The sequence below is a fragment of the Lolium rigidum genome, chromosome 2, assembly GCF_022539505.1.
Source record: "Lolium rigidum isolate FL_2022 chromosome 2, APGP_CSIRO_Lrig_0.1, whole genome shotgun sequence".
Classification (NCBI taxonomy): Eukaryota; Viridiplantae; Streptophyta; class Magnoliopsida; order Poales; family Poaceae; genus Lolium; species Lolium rigidum.
Genome location: NC_061509.1, coordinates 195,493,507 through 195,500,732, shown reverse-complemented (window position 1 = coordinate 195,500,732; position 7,226 = coordinate 195,493,507).

Here is a 7,226-nt window from a genome sequence, read left to right as displayed (position 1 = left end):
TGGCCCCACTTCGTAAGTCCTCCGGTCTTCTGGAAGCTTCATGGAAAAATAGGCCCCTGGGCGTTGATTTCGTCCAATTCCGAGAATATTTCCTTACTAGGATTTCTGAAACCAAAAACAGCGAGAACAACGAAGTGGCTCTTCGGCATCTCGTTAATAGGTTAGTGCCGGAAAATGCATAAATATGACATAAAGTATGCATAAAACATGTAGATATCATCAATAATGTGGCATGGAACATAAGAAATTATCGATACGTCGGAGACGTATCAATGCTGCTGCCCATCTTAATAATTTTGTTGAACTTTGTGAAATGCAAAAGTATAAGGATGTAGATGGTGATATTATAAAATTAAAATTGTTTCCTTTCTCCTTAAGAGGAAGAGCTAAAGATTGGTTGCTATCATTGCCTACAAATAGTATTGATTCATGGACTAAATGTAAATATGCTTTCATTGGTAGATATTATCCTCCCGCCAAAATTATATCTTTGAGAAGTAGCATAATGAATTTTAAGCAATTGGATAATGAACATGTTGCTCAAGCATGGGAGAGAATGAAATCTTTGGTGAAGAATTGCCCTACCCATGGAATAACTACTTGGATGATCATCCAAACCTTCTATGCAGGATTGAATTTTTCTTCGCGGAACCTATTGGATTCAGCTGCTAGAGGTACTTTTATGTCCATCACTTTGGGGGCGGCAACAAAGCTTCCTGATGATATGATGATAAATTACTCTGAATGGCACACGGAAAGTGCTCCACAAGGTAAGAATGTAAATTATGTTGAAGAAACCTCTTCCTTGAGTGATAAGATTGATGCTATTATGTCTATGCTTGTGAATGGTAGATATAATTTTGATTCTAATAATGTTCCTTTAGCTTCATTGGTTGCTCAAGAAGAGCATGTTGATGTGAACTTGATTAAAAGTAATAATTTCAACAACAATGCTTATAGGAATAATTCTGGTAACAACTATAGGCCATATCCTTCTGCTAATGGTAATGGTTATGGTAATTCTTATGGTAATTCTTACAACAATAATAGGAGTGTACCCCCTGGTATTGAAGCCATGCTTAAAGAATTTATTAGTACACAAACTGCTTTTAACAAATCTGTTGAAGAAAAACTTGATAAAATTGATATTCTTGCTTCTAAGGTTGATAGTATTGCCTCTGATATTGATCTTTTAAAATTGAAAGTTATGCCTAATGAAGATAAAGATATTAAGTCATTTTCTACAGCAAACGCCATCCAAGTTCGAATTAATGAGAATATTAGATTGATGGCTGAATTGCATGCTAGGTGGGAAAGAGAAGAAAAACTAGCTAAAGAGAATAATGTAGCTAAAGTTTGGACTATTACCACCACTAGTAATGATGATGTTTCACATGTTGATAAACCTCCTACTATCAATGGTAAAATAATTGGTGTTGGCAATGTTTCTACTCCTAGTGCAAAGCGTGCAAAATTGGCTGAAACTGCTAAAACTGCTGAAACTGATAAAACTGCTGAAATTTTTCAAAATATTGGGGACAATGATCCCATTGCTGTAGATAATAATGGTTTAAATTTTGATGATTGTCACAACTCTGAAGTTATAAAGTTCTTACAAAAACTTTCTAGAAGTCTCAATGCTAGTGCTATAAATTTGGCCTTTACAAAACATATTACAAATGCTCTCATAAAAGCTAGAGAGGAGAAACTAAAACTTGAAACTTATATTCCTAGGAAGTTAGAAGATGGTTGGGAGCCCATCATTAAGATGAGGGTCAATGATTTTGATTGTAATGCTTTATGTGATCTTGGTGCAAGTATTTCTGTTATGCCTAAGAAAATCTATGATATGCTTGACTTGCCACCATTGAAAAATTGTTATTTGGATGTTAATCTTGCTGATCATTCTAAAAAGAAACCTTTGGGGAGGATTGATAATGTTTGCATTATGATTAACAATAACCTTGTCCCCGTTGATTTTGTTGTCTTGGATATTGCATGCAATGCATCTTGTCCCATTATATTGGGAAGACCTTTTCTTCGAACTGTTGGTGCTACCATTGATATGAAGGAAGGTAATATTAAATATCAATTTCCTCTCAAGAAAGGTATGGAACACTTTCCTAGAAAGAGAATGAAGTTACCTTATGATTCTATTATTAGAACAAATTACGATGTTGATGCTTCATCTCTCGATAATACTTGATTCACACTTTCTGCGCCTAGCTGAAAGGCGTTAAAGAAAAGCGTTTATGGGAGACAACCCATTATTTTACTTCTGCACTTTTGTTTTATATTTGAGTCTTGGAAGTTGTTACTACTGTAGCAACCTCTCCTTATATTTATTTTATTGCATTGTTGTGCCAAGTAAAGTCTTTGATAGTAAAGTCAATACTAGATTTGGATTACTGCGAAGAAACAGATTTCTTACTGTCACGAAATTGAGCAGCCCCTTGTGTAGGTAATTTAGAAAAATCTGCCAATTTATGTGCGTGATCCTCAGATTTGTACGCAACTTTCATTCAATTTGAGCATTTTCATCTGAGCAAGTTAAGTGCCCCAGACAAATTCGTCTTTACGGACTGTTCTGTTTTGACAGATTCTGCCTTTTATTTCGCATTGCCTGTTTTGCTATGTTTGATGGATTTCTTTGTTCCATTAACTTTCAGTAGCTTTGTGCAATGTCCAGAAGTGTTAAGAATGATTATGTAACCTCTGAATATATGAATTTTCAATTATTCACTAACCCTCTAATGAGTTTGTTTTGAGTTTGGTGTGGAGGAAGTTTTGAAGGGTCAAGAGAGGAGGATGATACAATATGATCAAGAAGAGTGAAAAGTCTAAGCTTGGGGATGCCCCCGTGGTTCATCCCTGCATATTTTAAGAAGACTCAAGCATCTAAGCTTGGGGATGCCCAAGGCATCCCTTCTTCATCGACAACTTATCAGGTCACCTCTAGTGAAACTATATTTTTATTCCGTCACATCTTATGTGCTTTACTTGGAGCGTCTGTATGTTTTTGTTTTTTCTTTGTTTGAATAAAATCGGATCCTAGCATTCCTTGTTTGGGAGAGAGACACGCTCCGCTGTTTCGTATGAACACATATGTTCTTAGCTTTACTTTTAATGTTCATGGCGAAGGTTGAAACTGCTTCGTTCATTGTTATATGGTTGGAAACAGAAAATGCTTCATGTGGTAATTGGTATAATGTCTTGAATAATTTGATACTTGGCAATTGTTGTGCTCATATAGATCATGTTTAAGCTCTTGCATCATGTACCTTGTACCTATTAATGAAGAACTACATAGAGCTTGTTAAAATTTGGTTTGCATGATTGGTCTCTAGAGTCTAGATATTTTCTGGTTAAGGTGTTTGAACAACAAGGACGGCGATGTAGAGTCTTATAATGCTTGCAATATGTTCATATGTAAGTTTTGCTGTACCGTCTTATACTTGAGTTTGCTTCAAACAACCTTGCTAGCCTAGCCTTGTATTGAGAGGAATTCTTCTCGTGCATCCAAATCCTTGAGCCAAAAACTATGCCATTTGTGTCCACCATACCTACCTACTACATGGTATTTCTCTGCCATTCCAAAGTAAATTACTTGAGTGCTACCTTTAAAATTCTATTCCTTGTCTTTGCAATATATAGCTCATGGGAAAATAGCCTAAAAAACTATTGTGGTGAAGAATATGTACTTATGTATCTTATTTCTTAATAAGCTGCTTTTGAGCGGTAACCATGCTTCTGGGGATGCCACCAACTATTACACCTTTGTTGAATATCATGTGAGTTGCTATGCATGTTCGTCTTGTCTGAAGTAAGGGCGATTTATCATGATCAAATGGTTTGAGTATGCATATTGTTAGAGAAGAACATTGGGCCGCTAACTAAAGCCATGATCCATGGTGGAAGTTTCAGTTTGGACAATTAATCCTCAATCTCTTATGAGAATATTATCTGTTGTTGAATGCTTGTGCATTAAAGAGGAGTCCATTATCTATTGTCTATGTTGTCCCGGTATGGATGTCTAAGTGGAGAATAATCAAAAACGAGAAATCAAATGCGATCTTTCTCCTTAGACCTTTGTACAGGCGGCATAGAGGTACCCCTTTGTGACACTTGGTTGAAACATATGTTATGCAATGATAATCCATGTAAATCCAAGCTAATTAGGACAAGGTGCGAGCACTATTGGTAATCTATGCATGAGGCTTGCAACTTATAAGATGTCTTATACATAAGACATATGATTTATTACTACCGTTGACAAAATTGTTTCTATGTTTTCAAAATGAAAAGCTCTAGCACAAAAATAGTAATCCATGCTTCCCTCTGCGAAGGGCCATTCTTCTACTTTATTGTTGAGTCAGTTTACCTACTTCTTTCTATCTTAGAAGCAAACACTTGTATGAACTGTGTGCATTGATTCTTACATGTTTACCTATTGCACTTGTTATATTACTTTGTGTTGACAATTATCCATGAGATATACATTTTGAAGTTGAAAGCAACTGCTGAAACTTATATATTCCTTTGTGTTTCTTCAAAGCTTTCTACTAAGAATTTATTGCTTTATGAGTTAACTCTTATGCAAGTCTTATTGATGCTTGTCTTGAAAGTATTATTCATGAAAAGTCTTTGCTATATGACTCAATTGTTTATTCATTGTCTTTACCATTGCTTCGAATCGTTGCATTCATCTCATATGCTTTACAATAGTGTTGATCAAGATTATGATAGCATGTCACTTCAGAAATTATTCTTGTTATCGTTTACCTACTCGAGGGCGAGTAGGAACTAAGCTTGGGGATGCTTGATACGTCTCAAACGTATCTATAATTTCTTATGTTCCATGCTACTTTTATGATGATACTCACATGTTTTATACACACTTTATGTCATTATTATGCATTTTCCGGCACTAACCTATTGACGAGATGCCGAAGAGCCGGTTGCTTGTTTTCGCTGTTTTTGGTTTCAGAAATCCTACAAAGGAAATATTCTCGGAATTGGACGAAATCAACGCCCAGGGTCTTATTTTTCCACGAAGCTTCCAGAAGACCGAAAGGGAAACGAAGTGGGGCGACGAGGCGCCGCTGCTGGCGTGTAGTTGACGTGGGAGTTAGAAATCTTTGTGGTGTAACTTTTCTTCAGTTCCCCGGCAACGGCGCCAGAAAAAGAGCTTGATAGCGTGCAAGACACACGTCCGTTGGGAACCCCAAGAGGAAGGTGTGATGCGTACAGCAGCAAGTTTTCCCTCGCAAGAAATCAAGGTTATCGAACCAGTAGGAGTCAAGGAACACGTGAAGGTTGTTGGTGGCGGAGTGTAGTGCAGCGCAACACCAGAGATTCCGGCGCCAACGTGGAACCTGCACAACACAATCAAAGTACTTTGCCCCAACGTAACCGTTAGGTTGTCAATCTCACCGGCTTGTTGTAAACAAAGGATTAAACGTATTGTGTGGAAGATGATGATTGTTTGAGAAGAACAGTAAAGAACAAGTATTGCAGTAGATTGTATTTCAGATGTAAAGAATGGACCGGGGTCCACAGTTCACTAGTGGTGTCTCTCCCATAAGATAAATAGCATGTTGGGTGAACAAATTACAGTTGGGCAATTGACAAATAAAGAAGGCATAACAATGCACATACATATATCAAGATGAGTACTATGAGATTTAATCAGGGCATTACGACAAAGTACATAGACCGCTATCCAAGCATGCATCTATGCCTAAAAAGTCCACCTTCAGGTTATCATCCGAACCCCTTCCGGTATTAAGTTGCAAACAACGAGACAATTGCATTAAGTATGGTGCGTAATGTAATCAACACAAATATCCTTAGACAAAGCATTGATGTTTTATCCCTAGTGGCAACAAGCACATCCACAACCTTAGAACTTTCTCGTCATCGTCCCGGATTCAATGGAGGCATGAACCCACTATCGAGCATAAATACTCCCTCTTGGAGTTATAAGTATCAACTTGGCCAGAGCCTCTACTAGCAACGGAGAGCATGCAAGAACATAAACAACATATATGATAGATTGATAATCAACTTAACATAGTATTCAATATTCATCGGATCCCAACAAACACAATATGTAGAATTACAAATAGATGATCTTGATCATGATAGGCAGCTCACAAGATCTAACATGATGGCACAATGAGGAGAAGACAACCATCTAGCTACTGCTATGGACCCATAGTCCAGGGGTGAACTACTCACACGTCGATCCGGAGGCGATCATGTCGATGAAGAGCCCTCCGGGAGATGATTCCCCTCTCCGGCAGGGTGCCGGAGGCGATCTCCTGAATCCCCGGAGATGGGATTGGCGGCGGCGGCGTCTCTGGAAGGTTTTCCGTATCGTGGCTCTCGGTACTGGGGTTTTCGCGACGAAGGCTTTAAGTAGGCGGAAGGGCGGAGTCGGAGGGCTGACAGGGGGCCACACCATAGGGCGGCGCGAGCCCCCCTTGGCCGCGCGGCCCTATGGGGTCGGCGCCCCGTCGCCCCACTTCGTAACCCTTTCGGTCTTCTGGAAGCTTCGTGGAAAAATAAGACCCTGGGCGTTAATTTCGTCCTATTCCGAGAATATTTCCTTTGTAGGATTTCTGAAACCAAAAACAGCAGAAAACAGCAACTGGCTCTTCGGCATCTTGTCAATAGGTTAGTGCCGGAAAATGCATAATAATGACATAAAGTGTGTGTAAAACATGTGAGTATCATCATAAAAGTAGCATGGCACATAAGAAATTATAGATACGTTTGAGACGTATCAAGCATCCCCAAGCTTAGTTCCTACTCGCCCTCGAGTAGGTAAACGATAATAAGAATAATTTCTGAAGTGACATGCTATCATAATCTTGATCAATACTATTGTAAAGCATATGAGATGAATGCAGCGATTCGAAGCAATGGTGAAGACAATGTTGACGTCAGAAACCCCCTGGCGGGCAGAGACGGGCAACACAGTAGAGCCGGGAACAACTAGGGCTGCGGCTGGCCCCAGTCCCTCAGAGCGACGGCCCGCAAAGCCTCCTGGTCACACGTCCGATGCTATCGCAAGGGCGTGCCACCTGACCTATACCTGGTCGGGAAGGTGTTGGATGATGCCTCGCTTAGTTTCCTGCATGGCATACACGTAAACATTAAATACGAGCCTCGATCGGCTCTCGGGTTATCCCGTGAATCGGCTCAAAGCCGATCCACCCATG